The sequence below is a fragment of the Somniosus microcephalus genome, chromosome 1 (genome assembly GCF_052327205.1).
Source record: "Somniosus microcephalus isolate GS21.2 chromosome 1, FLI_Smic_1.0, whole genome shotgun sequence".
NCBI classification, from domain to species: domain Eukaryota; kingdom Metazoa; phylum Chordata; class Chondrichthyes; order Squaliformes; family Somniosidae; genus Somniosus; species Somniosus microcephalus.
In genome coordinates this window covers 306366874-306393297 of record NC_140987.1, presented here as the reverse complement: position 1 = coordinate 306393297, position 26424 = coordinate 306366874, and positions in this window count along the sequence as shown.

Sequence of the window (26424 nt, the reverse complement as noted above, 5' to 3'; positions counted from 1 at the left end):
GACCCCGATCTCCCTCCCCCATCTATCGTACTGAGACCCCGATCTTCCTGCCCCCTCAATAATCAGGAGACACCGATTTTCCTCCCCCCCTTGATCATCCTGAGACCCTGATCTTCCTCCGCCCCTCGATCATCCTCAGTCCCCGATCTTCCTCCCCACTCGATCGTTCAGAGGGCTCGACTTTCCTCCCCCCTCGATCATCCAGAGACCCCGATCATCCTCCACTCTCGATCATCCTGAGACCCCGATCTTCCTCCCACCTCAAAGATCCTGAGACCCCGGTCTGCGTCCGCCCCCGATCATCCTGAGACCCGAACTTCCTGCCCCCTCGATCATCTTGAAACCCCGATATTCCCCCGGATCATCCTGAGACCCCGATCTTCCTCTCCGCCATGATCATCCTGAGACCCCGATCTTCCTGACCCCCTCAATCATCCTGAGACCCCAATCTTCCTCCCCCCTCGATCATCCAGAGACCCCGATCTTCCTGAGCCCCTCGATCATCCTGAGACCCCAATTCTCCTCCCCCCTCGATCATTCTGAGACCCCGATCTTCCTCCCCCTCGATCATCCAGATTCCCCGATCTTCCTCCCCTCTCTGTCATTCAGGGAGCCCGATCTTCCTCCCCCCTTGATCATCCAGTGACCCCGATCTTCCTCCCCCCGATCATCCTGAGACCCCGATCTTCCTCACCCCCTCGATCATCTTGAGACCCCGATCTTCCTCCCCCCCTCGATCATCCAGAGAGCCCGATCTTCCTCCCCCCCTCGATCATCCAGAGACCCCGATCTTCCTCCCCTCTCGATCATCCTGCGACCCCAATCTTCCTCCCCCTCTATCATCCTGACACCCCGTACTTACTCCCCCCTCGATCATCCTGAAACCCCGAGCTTCCCACCCGATCATCCAGAGACCCCGATCTTCCTCCCCCCTCAATGCTCCTGAGAAACCGAGTTTCCTCCCCCCTCAATGATCATGAGACCCTGATCTCCCTTCCCCCCTCAATCATCCTGAGATCACGATCTTCCTCTCCCCCGATCATCCTGAGACCCTGATCTACCTCCTCCCCTCGATTAACCTGAAACCCGATCTTCCTTTGCCCCCCAATTATCCTGAGACCCCGATCTCCCTCCCCCCTCGATCATCCTGAGACCCCGATCTTCCTCCATTCTCGATCATCCTGAGACCCCGATCTTCCTTCCCCACGCGATCATCCTGAGACCACTATCTTCCTCAGCCCCCCGATCATCCTGAGACCCCGATGTTCCTCCCGCCTCGATCATCCAGAGAGACCGATCTTCCTCCCACCGCGATCCTCCAGAGACCCCGATGTTCCTGCCCCCTCGATCATCCTGAAACCCCATTCTTCCTCCCCCTCAATGATCCTGGGACCCCAATCTTCCTTCCCCCCTCGATCATACTGAGACCCCGAACCTCCTCCCCCCCTCGATCATCCTGAGACACAGATCTTCCTCCCCCCTGATCATCCTGAGACCCCAATCTTCCTCCACGCCTCGATCATCCTGAGATCCCGATCTTCCTTCCCCCACTCGATCATCCTGAGACCCCAATCTTCCCACCTCGCGCATCCTGAGACCCCGCTCTTCCTCCCCCCTCAATGATGTTAAGACTCCGAGTTTCCTCCCCGCTCAATGATCCAGGGACCCCGATCTTCCACCCCCATCATCCTGAGACCCCGATTTTCCTCCCCCTCAATCATCCTGAGACCCCGATCTTCGTCCCCCCTCAAAGATCCTGAGACCCCGATCTTCGTCAGCCCCCGATCATCCTAAGACCATGATCTTCCTCCCCCCTCAATCGTCCTGAGGCCCCGAGCTTCCTCCCACTCAATGATCAAGAGACCCCGATCTTCCTCCCCCCCTCGATCATCCTGAGACCCCGAACTTCCTCCCCCTGATTATGCTGAGACCCCGATCTTTCTCCCCCCTCAATCATCCTGAGACCCCAATCTTCCTCCCCCCTCGATCATCCTGAGACCCTGATCTTCCTCACCCCTCGATCATCCTGAGACGCCGATCTCCCTCCCCCCCTCGATCATCCTGAGACACCGATCTTCCTCCCCCCTCGATCATCCTGAGAAACTGATCTACCTCCGCCACCGAACATCCTGACCCCGATCTTCCTCCGCCCCCGATCATCCTGAGACCCCGATCTTCCTCTACCCCCAAAAATCCTGAGATCCCAATCATCCTCCGCCCCCTGATCCTCCTGAGACCCCAATCTTCCTTCCCCGCTCGATCATCTTCAGATCCCGATCTTCCTCCGCCCCGATCATCCAGAGACCCCGATCTTCCTCCCCTCCTCGATCATCCTGAGACCTCAATCCTCCTCCGCCCCGATCATCCAGAGACCCCGATCTTCCTCCCCCCTCTATCAACCTGAGTCCCCGGTCTTCCTCACCCCTTGATCATCCTGCGATCCTGATCTTCCTCCAACCCCAATCACCCTGATACCACGATCTTCAACTCCATCTCGATCATCCTGAGACCCTGATCTTCCTTGCCCCTCGATCATCCTGAGACCCCGATCATCCTCCACCCCCGATCATCCTGAAACCCCGATCTTCCTCTGCCCCCGATCATCCTGAGAACCCGATCTTCCTCCCCCCCTCGATTATCCTGAGACCCCGATCTTCCTACACCCCCTGGATCATCCTGAGACCCCGACCTTCCTCCATCCCCGATCATCCTGAGACCCCGATCTTCCTCCGCCCCCGATCATCCTGAGACCCCGATCTTCCTCCCCCCTCGATTATCCTGAGACTCCGATCTTCCTCCCCACCTCGATCATCCTGAGACCCCGCTCTTCCTCCCCCCTCAATGATATTGAGACTCCGAGTTTCCTCCCCGCTCAATGATCCAGAGACCCCGATCTTCCTCCCCATCTTCCTGACACCCCGACCTTCCGCCCCCTAATGATCCTGAGACCCCGATCTTCATCAGCCCTCGATCATGCTAAGACCCTAATCGTCCTCCCCCCTTTTTCATCCTGAGGCCCCGACCTTCCTCCCCCCTCGATCTTCCAGCAACCCCGATCTTCCTCCCCCTCAATGATCAAGAGTCCCCGAACTTCCTCCCCCCCTCGATCATCCTGAGACCCCGATTATCCTCCTCCCCTCGATCATCCTGAGACGCCAATCTTCCTCCCCCCCTCAATCATTCTGAGACCCCAAACTTCCTGCTCCTGACTATCCTGAGAACTCGAACTTCCTCCCCCCACAATCATCCTGAGACCCCAATATTGCTCCCCCCTCGATCATCCTGAGACCCCAATCTCCCTCCCCCTCTCGATCATCCTGAGATCCCGATCTTCCTCCCTCCTCGATCATCCTGAGACCCCGAACTTTCTCCCCCACCTTGACCATCCTGAGATCCCGACCTTCCTCCCCCCCGATTATCCTGTGATACCGATCTTCCTCTGCACTCTGACCATTCTGAGACCCCGATCTTCCTCAAATCCCGAACATCCTGAGACGCCGATCTTTCTCACCCCGCGATCATCCTGAGGCCCCGATCTTCCTCCCCCCTCGATCATCCTGAGACCCCGATCTTCCTCCCCCCGCGATCATCCTGAGGCCCCGATCTTCCTCCCCCCTCGATCATCCTGAGACCCCGATCTTCCTCCCCCCGCGATCATCCTGAGACCCTGATCTTCCTCCCCCATCGATCATCCTGAGACCCCGACATTCCTCCCCCCTCGATCATCCTGAGACACCGATCTTCCTCCCCACTCAATCTTCCTGAGACCCCAACCTTCCTCCACCCCAGAAAATACTGAGACCACAATCTTCCTCCGCCACCGATCCTCCTGCGACCCCGATCTTCCACCCTCCCTCGATCATCTTGAGACCCCGATTTTCCTCCGCCCGATCATCCAGAGACCCCCATCTTCCTCCCCCCTCGATCATCCTGAGACCCCAATCTTCCTCCGACCTGATCATCCACAGACCCCGATAATCCTCCCCCCTCGATCATCCTGACACCCAGATCTTCCTCCACCCCTGATCATCCTGAGACCCCGATCTTCCTCCATTCCCCGAACATCCTGAGACCCTGATCTTCCTCCACCCCTCGATTGTCCTGAGACACCAATCTTCCTCCACCCCTTGACCATCCTGAGACCACGATCTTCCTCCACCCCCGATCATCCTGAGACCCCGATCTTCCTGAGACCCCGATCTTCCTGAGACCCCGATCTTCCTCCCCCCCTCGATTATCCTGAGACTCGAATCTTCCTTCCCACCTCGATCATCCTGAGACCCCGCTCTTCCTCCCCCCTCAATGATGTTAAGACTCCGAGTTTCCTCCCAGCTCAATGATCCAGAGACCCCGATCTTCCTCCCCCCTCAATGATCCTGAGACCCCGATCTTCCTCCCCCCTTGATCATCCTCAGACCCCGATCTTCCTCCCCCCTCAATGATCCTGAGACCCCGATCTTCGTCAACCCCCGATCATCCTAAGACCCTGATCTTCCTCCCACCTCTATCGTCCAGAGACCCCGAACTTCATCCCCCCCTCGATCATCCAGAGACCCCGATCTTCCTCCCCCCCTCGATCATCCTGGGACCCCGAACTTCCTCCCACTGATTATCCTGAGACCCCGATCTTCCTCCCCCCTTGAACATCCTGAGACGTCGATCTCCCTCCCCCCTCGATCATCCTGAGACCCCGATCTTCCTCCCCCCTCGATCATTCTGACACCCCGATCGTTCTCACCCTGATCATGCTGAGACCCCGATCTTCCGCCCCCTCGATCATCTGAGACCCCGATCTTACTCCCCACACGATCATCCTGAGACACCGATCTTCCTCCCCCCTCGATCATCCTGAGAAACCGATCTACCTCCGCCACCGAACATCCTGACACCGATCTTCCTCCGCCCCCCGATCATCCTGAGACCCCGATCTTCCTCTTCCCCCGAAAATCCTGAGATCCCAATCTTCCTCTGCCCCCGATCCTCCTGAGACCCCGATCTTCCTCCCCCGCTCGATCATCTGGAGATCCCAATCCTCCTCCGCCCCGATCATCGAGAGACCCCGAGCTTCCTCCCCCTCTATCAACCTGAGTCCCCGATCTTCCTCCCCCCTTGATCATCCTGAGATCCTGACCTTCCTCCCCCCCGATCATCCTGAGACCCCGAACTTCCTCCCCATCTTGATCATCCTGAGAACCTGATCTTTCTTCCCCCCTCGATCATCCTGAGACCCCGATCTTCCTCCACCCCTGATCATCCTGAGACCCCATCTTCCTCAGCCCCCGATCACCCTGAGACCCGATCTTCCTCCCCCCCTCGATCATCCTGAGACCCTGATCTTCCTCCACCCCCGATCATCCAGAGAAACCCAATCTTCCTCCGCCCCCGATCATCCTGAGACCCCGATCTTCCTCCCTCCTCAATTATCCTGAGACTCTGATCTTCCTCCCCACCTCGATCATCCTGAGACCCCGCTCTTCCTCCCCCCTCAATGATAGTGAGGCTCCATGTTTCCTCCCCGCTCAATGATCAAGAGACCCCGATCTTCCTCCCCCATCATCCTGGGAACCCGATCTTCCGCCCCCTCGATCATCCAGTGACCCCGATCTTCCTCCACCCTCGATCATCCTGAGACCCCGATCTTCCTCCCCCATCATCCTGGGACCCCGATCTCCCTCGCCCCCTCGATCATTCTGAGAACCTGATCTTCCTCCACCCTCGATCATCCTGAGACCCCGATCTTCCTCCCCCATCATCCTGGGACCCCGATCTCCCTCGCCCCCTCGATCATTCTGAGAACCCGATCTTCCTCCACCCTCGATCATCCTGAGACCCCGATCTTTCTCCCCCGATCATCCTGAGACCCCGATCTCCCTCGCCCCCTCGATCATTCTGAGAACCCGATCTTCCTCCGCCCCCGATCATCCTGAGACCCCGTTCTTCCTCCCCCCTCGATCATCCTGAGACCCCGATTTTCCTCCCTCTCCTCGATCATCCTGAAACCCCGCACTTCCTCCCCCCGTCAATGATCCTGACACCCCGATCTTCCTCCCTCTCGATCATCCTGAGACCCTGATTATCCTCCCCCCATCAATGATCCTGAGACCCTGATCTTCCTCCCCCCTCGATCATCCTGAGACCCCGATCATCCTCCCCGTCAATGATCCTGAACCCCGATCTTCCTCCCCCCTCGATCATCCTGAGACCCCGATCTTCCTCCACCCCCTTGATCATCCTGAGACCCCGATCTTCCTCCATCCCCGATCATCCTGAGAAACCCGATCTTCCTCCGCCCCCCGATCATCCTGAGACCCCGATCTTCCTCCCCCCTCGATTATCCTGAGACTCCGATCTTCCTCCCCACCTCAATCATCCTGAGACCCCGCTCTTCCTCCCCCTCAATGATATTGAGACACCGAGTTTCCTCCCCGCTCAATGATCCAGAGACCCCGATCTTCCTCCCCCATCTTCCTGACACCCCGATCTTCCGCCCCCCAATGATCCTGAGACCCCGATCTTCATCAGCCCTCGATCATGCTAAGACACCTGATCTTCCTCCCCCCTTTTTCATCCTGAGACCCCGACCTTCCTCCCCCCTCGATCTTCCAGCAACCCCGATCTTCCTCCCCCTCAATGATCAAGAGTCCCCGATCTTCCTCGATCATCCTGAGACGCCGATCTTCCTCCCCCCTCAATCATCCTGAGACCCCAAACTTCCTGCTCCTGATTATCCTGAGAACCCGAACTTCCTCCCCCGCAATCATCCTGAGACCCCAATATTCCGCCCCCTCGATCATCCTGAGACCCCAATCTCCCTCCCCCTCTCGATCATCCTGAGACCCCGAACTTTCTCCCCCACCTTGATCATCCTGAGATCCCGACCTTCCTCCCCCCCGATTATCCTGTGATACCGATCTTCCTCCGCACTCTGAGCATTCTGAGACGCCGATCTTTCTCAAATCCCGAACATCCTGAGACGCCGATCTTTCTCCCCCCGCGATCATCCTGAGGCCCCGATCTTCCTCCCCCCTCGATCATCCTGAGACCCCGATCTTCCTCCCCGCTCGATCATCCTGAGACCCTGATCTTCCTCCCCCTCGATCATCCTGAGACCCTGATCTTCCTCCCCCCTTGATCATCCTGAGACCCTGATCTTCCTCCCCCATCGATCATCCTGAGACCCCGACCCTCCTCCCCCCTCGATCATCCTGAGACCCCGATCTGCCTCTGCCACCAAACATCCTGAGACCCCAATCTTCCTCCGCCCCCGATCATCCTGAGACCCCAACCTTCCTCCACCCCAGAAAATACTGAGACCACAATCTTCCTCCGCCACCGATCCTTCTGAGACCCCGATCTTCCACCCTCCCTCGATCATCTTGAGACCCCGATTTTCCTCCGCCCGATCATCCAGAGACCCCGATCTTCCTCCCCGCTCGATCATCCTGAGACCCTGATCTTCCTCCCCCCTCGATCATCCTGAGACCCTGATCTTCCTCCCCCCTCGATCATCCTGAGACCCTGATCTTCCTCCCCCTCGATCATCCTGAGACCCTGATCTTCCTCCCCCATCGATCATCCTGAGACCCCGACCTTCCTCCCCCCTCGATCATCCTGAGACCCCGATCTGCCTCTGCCACCAAACATCCTGAGACCCCAATCTTCCTCCGCCCACCGATCATCCTGAGACCACAACCTTCCTCCACCCCAGAAAATACTGAGACCACAATCTTCCTCCGCCACCGATCCTCCTGAGACCCCGATCTTCCACCCTCCCTCGATCATCTTGAGACCCCGATTTTCCTCCGCCCGATCATCCAGAGATCCCGATCTTCCTCCCCTCCTCGATCATCCTGAGACCCCAATCTTCCTCCGACCCGATCCTCCACAGACCCCGATATTCCTCCCCCCTCGATCATCCTGAGACCCAGATCTTCCTCCACCCCTGATCATCCTGAGACCCCGATCTTCCTCCATTCCCCGAACATCCTGAGACCCTGATCTTCCTCCACCCCTCGATTATCGTGAGACACCAATCTTCCTCCACCCCCTTGATCATCCTGAGACCCCGATCTTCCTCCACCCCCGATCATCCTGAGACCCCGATCTTCCTCCGCCCCCCGATCATCCTGAGACCCCGATCATCCTGAGACCCCGATCTTCCTCCCCCCCTCGATTATCCTGAGACTCGAATCTTCCTTCCCACATCGATCATCCTGAGACCCCGCTCTTCCTCCCCCCTCAATGATGTTAAGACTCCGAGTTTCCTCCCAGCTCAATGATCCAGAGACCCCGATCTTCCTCCCCCCTCAATGATCTTCAGACCCCGATCTTCCTCCCCCCTTGATCATCCTCAGACCCCGATCTTCCTCCCCCCTCAATGATCCTAAGACCCTGATCTTCCTCCCACCTCTATCGTCCAGAGACCTCGAACTTCATCCCCCCCTCGATCATCCGGAGACCCCGATCTTCCTCCCCCCCTCGATCATCCTGGGACCCCGAACTTCCTCCCCCTGATTATCCTGAGACCCCGATCTTCCTCCCCCTGATTATCCTGAGACCCCGATCTCCCTCCACCCTCGATCATCCTGAGACCCCGATCTTCCTCCCCCTCGATCATTCTGACACCCCGATCGTTCTCACCCCGATCATCCTGAGATCCCGATCTTCCGCCCCTTCGATCATCTGAGACCCCAATCTTACTCCCCACACGATCATCCTGAGACACCGATCATCCTCCCCCCTCGATCATCCTGAGAAACCGATCTACCTCCGCCACCGAACATCCTGACACTGATCTTCCTCCGCCCCCGATCATCCTGAGACCCCGAGCTTCCTCTTCCACCGAAAATCCTGAGATCCCAATCTTCCTCCTCCCCCAATCCTCCTGAGACCCCGATCTTCCTCCCCCGCTCGATCATCTGGAGATCCCAATCCTCCTCCGCCCCGATCATCGAGAGACCCCGATCTTCCTCCGCCACCGATCCTCCTGAGACCCCGATCTTCCACCCTCCCTCGATCATCTTGAGACCCCGATTTTCCTCCGCCCGATCATCCAGAGTCCCCGATCTTCCTCCCCGCTCGATCATCCTGAGACCCTGATCTTCCTCCCCCCTCGATCATCCTGAGACCCTGATCTTCCTCCCCCCTCGATCATCCTGAGACCCTGATCTTCCTCCCCCCTCGATCATCCTGAGACCCTGATCTTGCTCCCCCATCGATCATCCTGAGACCCCGACCTTCCTCCCCCCTCGATCATCCTGAGACCCCGATCTGCCTCTGCCACCAAACATCCTGAGACCCCAATCTTCCTCCGCCCCCCCCGATCATCCTGAGACCCCAACCTTCCTCCACCCCAGAAAATACTGAGACCACAATCTTCCTCCGCCACCGATCCTCCTGAGACCCCAATCTTCCACCCTCCCTCGATCATCTTGAGACCCCGATTTTCCTCCGCCCGATCATCCAGAGATCCCGATCTTCCTCCCCTCCTCGATCATCCTGAGACCCCAATCTTCCTCCGACCCGATCATCCACAGACCCCGATATTCCTCCCCCCTCGATCATCCTGAGACCCAGATCTTCCTCCACCCCTGATCATCCTGAGACCCCGATCTTCCTCCATTCCCCGAACATCCTGAGACCCTGATCTTCCTCCACCCCTCGATTATCCTGAGACACCAATCTTCCTCCACCCCCTTGATCATCCTGAGACCCCGATCTTCCTCCGCCCCCGATCATCCTGAGACCCCGATCATCCTGAGACCCCGATCTTCCTCCCCCCTCGATTATCCTGAGACTCGAATCTTCCTTCCCACCTCGATCATCCTGAGACCCCGCTCTTCCTCCCCCCTCAATGATGTTAAGACTCCGAGTTTCCTCCCAGCTCAATGATCCAGAGACCCCGATCTTCCTCCCCCCTCAATGATCCTGAGACCCCGATCTTCCTCCCCCCTTGATCATCCTCAGACCCCGATCTTCCTCCCCCCTCAATGATCCTAAGACCCTGATCTTCCTCCCACCTCTATCGTCCAGAGACCCCGAACTTCATCCCCCCCTCGATCATCCGGAGACCCCGATCTTCCTCCCCCCCTCGATCATCCTGGGACCCCGAACTTCCTCCCCCTGATTATCCTGAGACCCCGATCTTCCTCCCCCTGATTATCCTGAGACCCCGATCTCCCTCCCCCCTCGATCATCCTGAGACCCCGATCTTCCTCCCCCTCGATCATTCTGACACCCCGATTGTTCTCACCCCGATCATCCTGGGACCCCGATCTTCCGCCCCCTCGATCATCTGAGACCCCGATCTTACTCCCCACACGATCATCCTGAGACACCGATCTTCCTCCCCCCTCGATCATCCTGAGAAACCGATCTACCTCCGCCACCGAACATCCTGACACTGATCTTCCTCCGCCCCGATCATCCTGAGACCCCGATCTTCCTCTTCCCCCGAAAATCCTGAGATCCCAATCTTCCTCCGCCCCCAATCCTCCTGAGACCCCGATCTTCCTCCCCCGCTCGATCATCTGGAGATCCCAATCCTCCTCCGCCCCGATCATCGAGAGACACCGATCTTCCTCCCCCCTCTATCAACCTGAGTCCCCGATCTTCCTCCCCCCTTGATCATCCTGAGACCCCAATCTCCCATCCCCTCTCGATCATCCTGAGACCCCGAACTTTCTCCCCCACCTTGATCATCCTGAGATCCCGACCTTCCTCCCCCCCGATTATCCTGTGATACCGATCTTCCTCCGCACTCTGAGCATTCTGAGACGCCGATCTTCCTCAAATCCCGAACATCCTGAGACGCCGATCTTTCTCCCCCCCGCGATCATCCTGAGGCCCTGATCTTCCTCCCCCCTCGATCATCCTGAGACCCCAATCTTCCTCCCCGCTCGATCATCCTGAGACCCTGATCTTCCTCCCCATCGATAATCCTGAGACCGCGACCTTCCTCCCCCCTCGATCATCCTGAGACCCCGATCTGCCTCTGCCACCAAACATCCTGAGACCCCAATCTTCCTCCGCCCCCCGATCATCCTGAGACCCCAACCTTCCTCCACCCCAGAAAATACTGAGACCACAATCTTCCTCCGCCACCGATCCTCCTAAGACCCCGATCTTCCACCCTCCCTCGATCATCTTGAGACCCCGATTTTCCTCCGCCCGATCATCCAGACACCCCGATCTTCCTCCCCGCTCGATCATCCTGAGACCCTGATCTTCCTCCCCCCTCGATCATCCTGAGACCCTGATCTTCCTCCCCCCTCGATCATCCTGAGACCCTGATCTTCCTCCCCCCTCGATCATCCTGAGACCCTGATCTTCCTCCCCCATCGATCATCCTGAGACCCCGACCTTCCTCCCCCCTCGATCATCCTGAGACCCCGATCTGCCTCTGCCACCAAACATCCTGAGACCCCAATCTTCCTCCGCCCCCCGATCATCCTGAGACCCCAACCTTCCTCCACCCCAGAAAATACTGAGACCACAATCTTCCTCCGCCACCGATCCTCCTGAGACCCCGATCTTCCACCCTCCCTCGATCATCTTGAGACCCCGATTTTCCTCCGCCCGATCATCCAGAGACCCCAATCTTCCTCCCCTCCTCGATCATCCTGAGACCCCAATCTTCCTCCGACCCGATCATCCACAGACCCCGATATTCCTCCCCCCTCGATCAGCCTGAGACCCAGATCTTCCTCCACCCTGATCATCCTGAGACCCCGATCTTCCTCCATTCCCCGAACATCCTGAGACCCTGATCTTCCTCCACCCCTCGATTATCCTGAGACACCAATCTTCCTCCAACCCCTTGATCATCCTGAGACCCCGATCTTCCTCCACCCCCGATCATCCTTAGACCCCGATCTTCCTCCGCCCCCCGATCATCCTGAGACCCCGATCATCCAGAGACCCCGATCTTCCTCCCCCCCTCGATTATCCGGAGACTCGAATCTTCCTTCCCACCTCGATCATCCTGAGACCCCGCTCTTCCTCCCCCTCAATGATGTTAAGACTCTGAATTTCCTCCCAGCTCAATGATCCAGAGACCCCGATCTTCCTCCCCCTCAATGTTCCTGAGACCCCGATCTTCCTCCCCCCTTGATCATCCTCAGACCCCGATCTTCCTCCCCCCTCAATGATCCTAAGACCCTGATCTTCCTCCCAACTCTATCGTCCAGAGACCCCGAACTTCATCACCCCCTCGATCATCCGGAGACCCCGATCTTCCTCCCCCCCTCGATCATCCTGGGACCCCGAACTTCCTCCCCCTGATTATCCTGAGACCCCGATCTTCCTCCCCCTGATTATCCTGAGACCCCGATCTCCCTCCCCCCTCGATCATCCTGAGACCCCGATCTTCCTCCCCCCTCGATCATTCTGACACCCCGATCGTTCTCACCCCGATCATCCTGAGACCCCAATCTTCCGCCCCCTCGATCATCTGAGACCCCGATCTTACTCCCCACATGATCATCCTGAGACACCGATCTTCCTCCCCCCTCGATCATCCTGAGAAACCGATCTACCTCCGCCACCGAACATCCTGACACTGATCTTCCTCTGCCCCCGATCATCCTGAGACCCCGATCTTCCTCTTCCCCCGAAAATCCTGAGAACCCAATCTTCCTCCGCCCCCGATCCTCCTGAGACCCCGATCTTCCTCCCCCGCTCGATCATCTGGAGATCCCAATCCTCCTCCGCCCCGATCATCGAGAGACCCCGATCTTCCTCCCCCCTCTATCAACCTGAGTCACCGATCTTCCTCCCCCCTTGATCATCCTGAGATCCTGACCTTCCTCCCCCCCGATCATCCTGAGACCCCGAACTTCCTCCCCATCTTGATCATCCTGAGAACCTGATCTTTCTTCCCCCCTCGATCATCCTGAGACCCTGGTCTTCTTCCACCCCCTTGATCATCCTGAGACCCTGATCTTCCTCCACCCCCGATCATCCAGAGAAACCCAATCTTCCTCCGCCCCCGATCATCCTGAGACCCCGATCTTCCTCCCTCCTCAATTATCCTGAGACTCCGATCTTCCTCCCCACCTCGATCATCCTGAGACCCCGCTCTTCCTCCCCCCTCAATGATAGTGAGGCTCCATGTTTCCTCCCCGCTCAATGATCAAGAGACCCCGATCTTCCTCCCCCATCATCCTGGGACCCCGATCTTCCTCCCCCATCAGCCAGTGGCCCCGATCTTCCTCCCACCTCGATCATCCAGAGACCCCGATCTTCCTCCACCCTCGATCATCCTGAGACCCCGATCTTCCTCCCCCATCATCCTGGGACCCCAATCTTATGCCCCCTCGATCATCCAGTGACCCCGATCTTCCTCCCGCCTCGATCATCCTGAGACCCCGATCTTCCTCCACCCTCGATCATCCGGAGACCCCGATCTTTCTCCCCCGATCATCCTGAGACCCCAATCTCCCTCACCCCCTCGATCATTCTGAGAACCCGATCTTCCTCCGCCCCCGATCATCCTGAGACCCTGTTCTTCCTCCCCCCTCGATCATCCTGAGACCCCGATTTTCCTCCCCCTCCTCGATCATCCTGAAACCCCGCACTTCCTCCCCCCATCACTGATCCTGAGACCCCGATCTTCCTCCCCCTCGATCATCCTGAGACCCCGATTATCCTCCCCCCATCAATGCTCCAGAGACCCTGATCTCCCTCCCCCCTCAATGATCCAGAGGCCCCGATCTAAATTCGCCCTCAATGATCCTGATACCCCGAACTTGCTTCCCCCCGATCACCCTGAGACCTCGATCTTCCTCCCCGCGATCATCCTGAGACCCCGATCTTGCTCCCCCCAATCATCCTGAGAACTGGAACTTCCTCCACCCTTGATCATCCTGAGACCCCGATCTTCCTTACCCCCTCGATCATCCTGAGACCCCGATCTTCCTCCCCCCTCGATCATCCTGAGACCCCGATCTGCCTTCCCCCCTCGATCATCCTGAGACCCCGATCTTCCTCCCCCCTCGATCATCCTGAGACCCCGATCTTCCTCCCCCCCGATCATCCTGAGACACCGAACTTCCTCCCCCCGATCATCCTAAGACCCCAATCTTCCTCCCCCGCGATCATCCTGAGACCCCGATCTTCCTCCCCCCTCGATCATCCTGAGACCCCAATCTTCCTCCCCCCCTCAATCATCCTGAGACCCCGATCATCCTCCCCCCGTCAATGATCCTGAACCCCGATCTTCCTCCCCCCTCAATCCTCCTGAGACCCCGATCTTCCTTCCCCTCGATCATCCTGAAACCCCGATCTTCCTCCACCCCCTCAATGATCCTGAGACCCCGATCTTGATCCCCCCAATCATCCTGAGACTTCAATCTTCCCCCCTTCCCCCCTCGATCATCCTGAGACCCCGATCTTCCTCCCCCCTTGATCATCCTGAGACCCCGATCTTCCTCCCCCCCTCGATCATCCTGAGACCCCGATATTCCTCCCCCACCCTCGATCCTCTTGAGACCCCGATCTTCCTTCCCACCCCCCACCCCTCCCCCGACCCTCTGGAGGCCGGCCCCAGCCCCTACCCGAGCTCTCACTCCCTCCCTCTTCTGTGCGGCCAGTTGCCACAGGTTTACCCACCTGGAGCCAGCAGCCTCTCCCCCTGGCTGGCTGCGGGCAGGAAATAGAGGCTTCAGGTGCAAATCAGGCCCTGCCGTTTAAGTCAGCAGTGCCTGCGGGAAACACGTTCTCCCAGGTTTCCCTCCCGCATCGGAGAATTTCTTTTACACAGTGAATTGTTATGATCTGGAATGCGCTGCCTGGAAATGTGGTGGAAGTAGATTCAATAGAAACTTTCCAGAGAGAATTAGATTCAAAAGTTCCTTACGCTCAGCCTTTTCATGCAGGGAGTTTGTAGCTCACATTTAAATTGGCTCATCTCCTGAAATTGCATGAGGCCCGCATGCCATACAAGTGGTGAGCACTTCATTCACTCCCGCCAATTCCATGCTGGGACTGGGCAACAAAATTCCCTTAAACACCTTATGATGAAGCTCAACACTCCATTAGTCTTTTTCATCACTTTTTGCACCTGCAAGCTAACTTTTAATGATTTATGCACCTGGAGCCCTAAATCCCTTTTTAATCTATCCCCTCCTCCCCATTGTGCTTCCCCATTTAGACTAGAGAACTGAGCCATTGGCAGAGGATTTGGAACAGGCCACGCCCTTGGCGAGGCTATGTTGTGTAGCAAAGGGAGACCTGGAGGGAGGAAAGAGAAAATAAATAAAGTGCACATTACTTTTAAAGAAGAGGACACTCTTAAATGCAGTGTGTGCTTCAGAATCAGTTGGCACAAATTCTGTTTTCTTTAGTGGAGAACTGGCGGTGCTCCCAGCTCATGAAAGCCTTTTCCTGCAGACAAGGCAGATTTTTCCTTTACTTTTCCTGTAAGTCACTGATCATTTTCCTGTGTGTTTTCCTTGATACACTCAGAAGAGAAAATACACAAAGACAAGTATGGAAATAATTATATTTTGCTAAATAGGAGAGAAATCTGTTAAGTGCGTCCCAAAGACTTACAACCGCAATATAATTTGAATAGTACATGCAACAAGCAACACCACTTTAGATTTTGAAATGCCAATTTTGACTTGAACAGAAAAGAACAGGAGCCGAAAACCTTGTTGTTTTGATGGTTTTGGTAGTTCCCTTCATAAAATTTGTGGACAACACCACATTGGATGAGTGCAGCTCCAACAACACTCAAGAAGCTCAACACCACCCAGGACAAAGCAGCCCCTTGATTGGCACCCCATCCGCCACCTTAAACATTCACTCCCTGCACCACCGGCGTACCATGGCTGCAGTGTGTACCATCTACAAGATGCACTGCAGCAACTCGCCAAGTCTTCTTCGGCAGCACCTCCCAAACCCGCGACCTCTTCCACATAGAAGGACAAGAGCAGCAGGTGCAGGGGAACACCACCACCTCCAAGTTCCCCTCCAAGTCACACACCATCCTGACTTGGAAGTATATCACCGTTCCTTCATCGTCGTTGGGTCAAAATCCTGGAACTCCCTCCCTAACAGCACAGTGGGAGTACCTTTACCACACAGACTGCAGCAGTTCAAGAAGTTAGCTCACCACAACCTTTTCAAGGGCAATGAGGGATGGGCAATAAAATGCTGGCTTTGCCAGTGATGCCCACATCCCACAAACGAATAATTAAAAAAATTGGGGGTATAGTTAATACAGAGGAGGACTGCAACAAAGTATAGGAAGACATTAATAAACTTGCAGAATGGACGTGTAATTGGCAAATTAACTTCAATATAGATAAGTGTGAGATGGTACAATTTGGTAGGTAGATTAACATCACATACTGCTTGGAAAATAAGTGTTTAAATGGAGTAAAGGAGTAGAGGGTGTAAGATTTGCAAAATTTCCACATTTCCCCAAAGATTATTATTAATAAAAGGGACCCTGCATGGACATTTAAAAAAAAAGGGTACCCAAAGATACCTCGTGACCAAAAGCCTGCAAGATTTAAAAGCTTGGACTCTGGCACAAGCAGCTTTTGGGGAAATCGAAACCTAAAATACAGTTTCTGTAAAGAAGGACTTTTGTATTTTGAGAAGCAGACAGAACTTTGAATATGCATTAAGCCAAATCGTAGACAAACCAAAACCAGTTAGGCCTATACTTGAGGCCATCAAGTTGTTTGCATCTATAATTGGAAACAGCTTAAGGAAGCCATCAAGGCTGGACAGGCCGATTATGATGCATTAATAACAATGCAGCTCAGACATCAGGACATTAGGTGCGATCAACGGCCATCTAAAAACAGTTCGTTTAGATTGCTACAATTATTCAAACTAGCCTGCCAAGATTGGGACAATGAACTGAGCTGATTTGGCGTGAAGATAAGGGTTTTCGTAAGGGTAGTAGGGATAAACCAGGGAATTACATGCCAGTGAGCTTAATATCAGTGGCAGGGAAATTATTGGAAAAAATTCTGAGGGATAGAATTGGTCTCCACTTGGAGAGGAAGGGATTAATTAGGGATAGCCAGCATGGCTTTGTCAAGGGAAGATCATGTCTGAACAATTTGATTGAATTTTTCGAGGGGGTGACTAGGTGTGTGGATGAGGGTAGTGCAGTGGATGTGGTTTACATGGATTTCAGTAAGGCTTTTTGTGGTGTATGTAACCTGTTCCACCTTAAGAGAACTACCTTAAGAGATGTACTACTTTCTCTTGGCTGCTGTATACTGTAATACCGGTGGTGACCACACCGGTATATAAGTGTTGTGTAGGGATTTGCTGGGTAGTTCAGCCCTGACCTCCGAATAGTAAAGACCTGTTAAAAGTTATTCTTGTTGTCTGTGTCCAGTGATTGATCCTAAGCATAACTGGGACACACAGACTCAACAGTGGCGACGAGTCCAATCTTACCCTGCGGCAGTTTTACATCCAAGACAGCTTCGTTCTCAGAATGGGCGTCGAGAAGAGGCATCCACCCTTATCATCCTGCTGAGCACCATCGCACGGGAGGCATCGAGAACCCGGGTTAAAAAGAAAAATTCTGACCACGAAGCCCTCCATCAGCGACAGGCAGTGATCTTCCCTTCTGCCACGGTGGTGGGTAAGCCGATCAGCGACACGAGCAGAAAGTCGGCCGCGTTTGGTGATCCTCCGTTTTGATCACATTATGTAGTTTCAGACAACCCAGCTTCTTGCTTCCGGAGTCTGTATCACTCTTCTGTTCCTCTGAACTACTCTTCGTCACCTTATGTACCTTCTTGTACTTCTCCTGTGGAGATTTCTTGCTGCTGGTTTTCTTTCCCCACCTGCAGACTCTTGCTATGTGTCCTACTTTTCCACACTGTCTGCACACTTTGTCCTTGAACCAGCAATCATTATGGTCGTGTGTTGTACTGCCGCAGCGATAGCACTTCACTGTTCCATATGACATTTCATTTGTGCCATGTTCTTGCGGTCTCCGTTGTATCTCTGCAGCGCCCCGTGCTGCTGCTTCATGTGATACTGTAATGCTGAAAGCCTTGTCCAGCATAAGATCCTTTTCTGATAGAAGCCGTTTCTGGGTTCCTTCACCTTGAAGCCCACACACAAACTTGTCCCTTAAAGTATCTGCTAGTTCTGTTCCAAACTGGCAGTGTTTCGATAGCTTGCGCGGTTCCGTTAAATACTCAGCATTACTTTTATCTTTATGCTGGTTCCTTTTGTGAAACTTAAATCTTTCTGCTATCAGCAGTGGTGTGGGGTTTAAGTGGTCCTGTAGGATTGACACTATGTTTTCAAAATCCTTTTCCACTGGCTTCTCTGGGGTTACTAGGTTTCGTAGTAAGCCATACATTTTTGCACCCATTGAATTCAACAATACCAGCGCTTTCTTGTCATCTGGCACTTCATTCGCCTTGCAGTATACTTCTATGCGTTCGACATGTGTCGTCCAATCTTCGACTTCATTGTCGAACGCTGTGATACTGCCACTCTTCGGCATTTTTGGGTGTGGTTAGACTGGCTTAAAATGGCATCTCCCGCGCTTTCCTTTCTTCCCCGCTGCGGCTTAAAATGGCGTCTCCCGCGCTGCTGCCAAAGCCGCTCTCGGCGGTCCTCGTGGCAAATGGCGACGCCCTGTGGGTTTCGTGCGCTGCTCCTGCGCTGCTGCCAATGCCGCTCTCTGTGGTCCTCGTGGCAATGGCAGCGCCTCACCTTTTCCTGCACGCCTCTCTCTCCCATTGACGCTGCTCGGCCCTTGAACACTGGCTGCGCTCTGTGCATTTTCCTGCGCGCCTCTCTCCCCCATTGACGCTGCTCGGCCCTTGAACACCGGCTGCGCCCTGTGCGCTCTGCCCTCTCTCTCTCCCCCATCGACGCTGCTCGGCCTTTTTCTGTGCTGCCCGGTCTGCACAGTACCTGTTGCCAGCCCGTTTCGCTGGACCACCGTGACTGGAAAGCCAAGCCTGGCTCTCGACAGCCTCCCCTGCGATGCTCAAATCTCCGCTGGATGACTGGGCGGTTGCCCGTGATCGACGCCCATGCTTCTGGACTCAACCTCCTTCCACTGTTCTCCAGGAGCGAATCCCTGGGAGGTGATGCAGAGTTGCAGGAAGGTTCGAATCTGCTCATCGCCAATGTTATGTCTGTGTATCTTGATGTTGTGTCCTTCAATAATTAGACAACAAGACTGCAGGGAATGATTCAACAGGTGTTTACTGAATGAGGGTTACTCTAGAACTATCTGTACAGATCACTACTCAGGGTTTATATACAGGTGTGGTCACTCCCGGTACTACAGTATACAGGAGCTGTAAAAAGTAGTTCTCTCCCTTAAAGGTACATACATTACAGATAGCTACCCACGTGAAATCTCCATTGTGGCTGGTCAGAAAGCTGGACAATTCCTGGAGGGCCACGGTGGACTATCGGATGCTCAATAGTAACATCCCCGCCTGTGCACCCACAGTAGCAGCAGTTGCTGACCTGATAGGAAGTATTCCAGCATCCGGGACCACTTTCACGGTGCTGGATATTTCCAATGGGTATTGGTCCATCCCTTTAAGGAGGGAGGATCAGCACAAGTTTGCCTTTATGTTTAAAGGGCAACAGTACATGTGGAACTGCTTGCCGCAGGGCTTCCACAACAGCCCCAGCATTTTCCATCAGTGCATGGCAAACTGTTTGAAGGATTTTAGCCAGCCCAGACAGTTGGTCCAATATGTGGATGACCTGCTCCTGTTCACTGATTCGAAAGAGGAGCATGGCCCACTACTGGCCGAACTGCTGGAGCTGCTAGGGCAGAAGGGTTTCAAGGTAAATCCCAAGAAAGCGCAGATCGGCCAGCAGGAGGTGAAATTCCTCGGCCTGAACGTGCGCGCTGGTGAAAGAGCCATAGAGAAGGCTAGGAGATAAGCGGTACAAGAATTACCGGTCCCCAACACAGTAACGGGTGTGAGGTCATTTCTAGGGCTAACCGGGTACTGTCGAGACTTTATTGAGGACTATGCAGCCACTGCAGCCCCTCTGCTCTGACTCCTACACAAGGGAGTGGAGTGGATTTGGGATGAGGTTTGCCAGGCAGCATTTGTCAGGCTCAAGAAAGACTTGCAGACCGCACCAGCTCTAGGGGCCATAGATGGGGGGAAAGAGTTTTTCCTGGAGGTAGCAGCCAGCGGGGACAGCCTGAGTGCTGTGCTGCTCCAAGAGCGGCATGGCAGGGTGAGGCCGGTGATCTACTGCTCCAGGATACTCACGGATGTGGAGAGGAGCTACTCCAACTGTGAGCGGCACCTCTTGGCCACACATTGGGCTGTGAAAAGATCACTGATCTTCACAGGCACCGCTCCCATCACCCTCCTCACCCATCGCACACCCACCCAGATGCTTCTGGACGGGAGGATCAAGAATGGAACAGTGAGCAGTACCCGCATTGCCCACTGGACCTTGCTCCTCTCACAGATGGATCTCAGAGTGAAGGGTCTCTGTGAGCCAAAGCTCGCAGCCAACCTGGTATATCCTGGAACAGCCCACTGGTGTTCAATTGAAGGGGTTTGGGAAGTAAACATAGGTTTACGGGCCGGGATAGATCCCACAGGCAGCGAGATCTATGTAGACGGTTCCAGCACGGTATCTGCTGGCGAGCGTCTCACGGGGTTCAGAGTTTATGACCCAGCGGAAAACATTGCCCTGGCGATTAAGCTCGCCAGCACCATGAGCGCCCAGCAGGCTGAACTGTCCGCGGTGGTGTACGTTGTTACGCACCCTGAAATCTTCCCCACCCCCTACACAGTTTGCTCGGACAGCATGTTCACGTGCAATTCGCGTACGGAGTACCTGGCCATCTGGTCCCGTCGCGGATACAACTCCGCTGACGGGAGACCCCTCACCGTAAAACCCCTGCTGGAAAAGATCCTGCAGCAGTGGGGGAGGAAGGAGAGGTTTTCATCCACAAGGTGAAGGCCCATTCCTCCAGAGAACCCCGCAGCCAAGGCAACCAGCAGGCTGACTTGCTCGCCAAGGAGGGTGCCCTCACAGACACTTTCTGGGACCCATTTGGGTCCAGACCCATGGCGGCAGTCAGAGGTAGGGACGGGACCCAAGGGAGTGCAGGGGTAGCGTTAGCCCCGGACCTTAAGATGGTCCAAGCCCAAGACCCCATCCTCAAGGCGGGCCTCAGTGCAGTGGCTAAGGGAAAAAGGGTAGAGCGTCTGTACGGCACAGCGACCCTCTCCGTTAAAGAGGGTATGCTGTTCCGGGGGGAACAGTGGTTTGTGCCGCAGCAGCACCGGAGGGAATTCCTTCAACTGGCCCATGAGGGTCCAGGAGCGGGACACCCCGGGCCTGAGACCAACTGGCAATGGGTGGAACAGGCGGGATGATGGCCGGGACTCAGGGACGATGTCCGCGAGTTCTGTGCAGGCTGTCTTGTGTGCGCTGCGAATAACCCCGACCCCCACAAAAGGAATGGGACAAGTCAGGAGGGTAGAGGGACCATGGCAGTCGATACAAGTCGACTATATCGGGCCCCTGCCCACCACCCAGGGAGGCTATAAGTACTGCCTAGTCCTGGTGGACGTGTTTACCAAATGGGTAGAGGCCTTTCCCTGCAGAATAGCCACAGCTTTGGGTACTGCCAGGCTCCTGGTCCGGGAAGTGTTCTCGTGGTGGGGACTACCACAGTTTGTGGAGTCCGACCAAGGGAGTCACTTCACCGGACAGGTGATGCAGAACACCCTTATGCTGTTAGGCATCGAGGGGAAATGGCACGTGGCCCACAACCCGCAGTCATCCGGGATTGTGGAACGCATGAACAGGACCCTGAAGGAAAGGTTAAGGAAGGAGACGGTAGACTCGCCCCGTAAATGGGCCGAGGCCCTACCGTTGGTTTTGATGGGGATCCAGGCCAGCCAGTCTAAAAGCACGGGGTACTCCCCGTACGAGCTGATGACCGGCAGGGTTATGCGGACCCCCACCCATGTACTAGCCCCGGTGCTCACGGAGGGTCAGCTCAGGGAGGTAAACTGGGACAGGTTTGCCCGAAACCTCTTTGATCACCTGAAACAGGTCCATGAGTGGGCGACTGGGAATATGGGAAGGCAGCATCGGAATAATCGATTGCTGCTCAAACTGAGAAAGCACCACAAGTGGGAGGTAGGAGATCAGGTCATGGTGGGAAACTATGCCCGAGTAGGGAGTTTGGAACCTTTGTACATGGGGCCCTACAGCATTGTAGATAAAGCCAGCCCCATGGTATACGCCATGAAGATGCCCCGGCATACAAAATGGTTTCATATCAACCAGTGTAAGCTTTTTACACCTGAAAGGGGAAAACAGCCAGCTGGGGTAAGGTCTGAGGATAAAGATCCCCAGCCTGCAGCAGGAGCAAGTTCACAGACTGCACAGGCAGGCGCTGTGGCTTGCTTGAAGGGAGGGGCCATCCCGCCCATCGATTGGGACTCTCCCCCACTCTTCTGGGATCCAGACGAGGGGGAGGGACCTGAGGGCGAAAACCCCACCCCTAACCCAGGTGTAGAGAGTGAGGGACCTGAGGTCGAAAACCCCGCCCCGGACCCGGCCATGGGACCTGGGGGCAGAGACTCTCAGCTCGCGGCAGCAGGCTGTGAAAAGGTACCTGCCCCCAGCCCAGGTTCGGGAGGGGTCAAGCCTGAGGGAACGGCAGTTCGGGTTAAAGGTCCATCGGCCAAGAAAGCCTCACCCGCCAAGGCCCCCAGAAGGTCCCCACGGATGCCCCAGCCAAGAAAGCCATGGTCACCAGCCCTCCAGTTACCAAGGGCCGCCCCTCGAGTCTGGGAGAGGTCCAAGGACAGAGGTCCTCAGCCAGCAGCCACAGGCGGCAAGGGACCAACAGTGCAGGATGGTGCAGCCACGCCGGAGGTAGTGGTTAGCCACAGTCCAACCAGGAATTAGCTTGGCCGCCCGGAGATGGGTGGCGGATGTATATCATTTTAGTTTAAGTTTTGGTTATTGTTAAGTTTGGGCATTTAGCTTAAGTTTGGGTGTTTTAGCTTAAGTTAAATAAGGTGATGGGTAGTTTTAAGTAAGGAACCTGCTAAGATTGGGGTCGAGGTCACGGGACCCGACCATGCTTCACCAAGCCAGAAAATCTCTTGGGGACCTGGCTACATGTTTTTGTATCTTTTTGAAGAAAGACTTTCAGGATGAAGGGGAGCATAATCCTATTCGCCCTGATTGGGATGAGCATCGGAAAGTGAGGCAATGTGCAAGATTCCCACATCTACGGGTGCTTGGGAGAAAGGGCGCCTATAGCGACCGACGGAAGCGGTGAACGGGATGCGGAGGAGACCGCCGTCTACGTCCACGAGGGAAGGTGGCCAGGATGGCTGGGGTCCAATTCGTCTCAGTACTACAGCTGGACCGGATTCACGTATGTGGAGGCCTCCCTCCTGTGCCCCAGGGTACGGGTCGTTACCACAAGTGTCAGCGTCACTAATGGAAAGCGAATATGTTTAACGTGTAAAGGACACATTCCTCTGGATAGGTGGTGGTGGCTCAGAAAGCTGAGCAAAGATATTAGGAACCCCGAAGTCGAGTGGGAACGGTTGGGGAACAACACCCACCAGACGATTACAGGGACTCATGGAGGCTTAAGTGTGCGTTGGGACAAGTGGTGGGAACCGGACCAAGTGATTTATATCTGTATGTGGGGGTCAGAGGTGTAATGATCAATAACATGTCATTCTGTGGTGGACACTAGGTGGAGCAGTAGAGCTGTATAGAACTGTATGTATAAAACTACACTACCCAGCTGTATAGATATTAAGACTACATTACCCATGAGGCTAGGCTACCCACAAGGCAACAGTCAAGATGGCAGCCTGCACACAGGAGCACACATTGAAGCCTCTACAGATACTGTACCTAGAGAATGTGTACTGAATAAATAACTAGCTAGAAGCTAGCTGTGTTCATAATAAGAATGTCTAGTTATTAATGAACATAACATGGTACCAGGGTGGTGAAGATCTGCTGAAAATTGTGAAAAGCGACATGGAGAATTGGAAGCCACCAGGAGGTTTGAATCTCAAGGGAAATGTCGACTGCAATTGGCGGATTTTTAAACAACAATTCGAACACTACATTGCAGCCATCGGATTCGGTACGAAGCCAGACGCAAGGAAGATAGCGTTGCTGCTTACGGTTGCAGGCCCACAGGTGATAGAGGTATTTAATACATTTGTATTTAATCCAGCGGAGAACAGAGAAAAATTAGAAGATGTGCTAAAAAAAATTTGATGCACATTGCTCTCCCAAAAAGAATGAGACGTATGAAAGATACATCTTCCGTTCTTGGACACAGCAACAAAATGAGACTTTTGTTAGCTTTATAACTGATCTGAAACTGAAAGCACAGACGTGTAATTTCTCTGAGCTCAAAGCATCCATGATTTGTACCAGATTGTGTTTGGTATTCATGATAAAAAAGTTAGGGAACGTCTGTTGAGAGAAACCGAACAAAATTTGGAAAATGCAGTGAAAATATGCAAAGCCAGCGAGCTAGCTCGAAATCACGCGAAGACTTTCAGTGAAATCAATAATCACAGAAATCACAGAAATCACAGAAACCCCACAGTGCAGATAGAGGCCATTTCGGCCCATCGAGCCTGCACCGACACATATCCCACCCGATCCCCGTAACCCCTACACCAACACATGTCCCACCCTATCCCTGTAACCCCACGTATTTAATCCCCCTAACACTAAGGGTCAATTTATCATAGCCAATCAACCTAACCCGCACATCTTTGGACTGTGGGAGGAAACCGGAGCACCCGGAGAAAACCCACGCAAACACGGGGAGAATGTGCAAACTCCACACAGACAGTCGCCCGAGGCCGGATTCGAACCCGGGTCTCTGGCGCTGTGAGGCAACAGTGCTAACCACTATGCCACCGTGCCGCCCATGATGCGAATGTAATGAGTAATAATGCTGCTGTCGATGCTGTGTCCTACAAGGGGAAGAAACGTGGGCAGAACAGAAATGAAAAGCAATCAGAGGATGAAATTTTTAATTGTAAACGCTGTGGTTACAAACACCAGTTAAGACAATGCCCAGCATTTGGAAAAATGTGCACAAAGTGTAATGGAAAGAATCACTTTGCCAAACAATGCTTTTCAAAAGTAAAAACGGCGAAAGGGCAACAAGTTAATGTGATTGAGGACACTGATGTAAGTGAGACATTTTTTGTAGGAATGGTGTCATGTGACGATGTCAAAAAAAGATACAGAAAATGTGCAGCCCTCAGAAATAGACAATGCTGAACATAAAGTTAATGCAGTAAAAGAGGACAAATGGATGATCCCACTGCAGATAAATGGAGCATTAGTTACATTGAAACTGGACACTGGGGCAAAAGCAAACTTAATCAGTATGAGTGACATTAACAATATGAAAGAAAAGCCCAAAATACAGAAAAAGTCAGTACTACTGAAGGACTATAATGGACAGAAAATAGATGGCTTAGGTGTATGCAGACTTAAAGTGACAGTCAAAGACAAAGTGCATCATCTCATGTTTTCTGTTGTGGCTGAAAGGCTTGATTCACTACTGGGTGACAAAGCTTGTGAGGACTTAGAACTGGTCAAAAGAGTTTACTGTATAAACTGTGCCATAAGCAGACCAGATGACTCAGGTGATGAAGCAGAGAGCCCATCAAGGATGAAAAGGCCAAAGGGTATCCATGTCTTCAAAAAGCCTAGTTTCTCCAAGAAGAAAGAAAAAGACTTTATGGTCAAAGAGAAGCCAAAGGAAGAAAAGCACAAAGAGGAAAAACACAAGGAGAAAAAGTCCAAAGATACAACTGCAGCAGATGTTGTTAAGCAGTGGAAAGAGAAAAAGAAAAAGAAGAAGCCTGCACCAGAGCAGGAAGCAGTTCCGGTGGATACTCCTTCTTCCCATAGGCCAATCTTTGGTGTTCCATTAGCCGAGGCTGCTGAGAGGACTATGCTGTATGATGGGATCCAGCTGCCAGCAGTTTTTCGAGAGTGCATTGACTACATTGAGAGTTATGGCATGAAGAGTGAAGGAAACACTGAAACCTTCTCCAAGCAAAGATCGCAAGGAGACCTCGATCTATACAAGAGCAGATTGATGACAATGCCGCAACTGCATCTTGTCATTCACCACCAGAACAATCTCATGAAGACACATCAGACTTACCCGTGTTGAGAAGATCCACATGTGAAGTAAAAGAGCCTGATAGACTTAATCTTTGAGTACAATGTAAAGCTTTGAAAATGTGTTGACTGTTTTGAAAATGTTTATGTTTATAGAGCACTAACAAGTGTTACTGATATTATCTTTATTGTTTTCTTGAAAGTTGATTGACATTGATTTTGTTAAACCTCCAAAGAAAGGGGGATGTAATGATCAATAACATGTCATTCTGT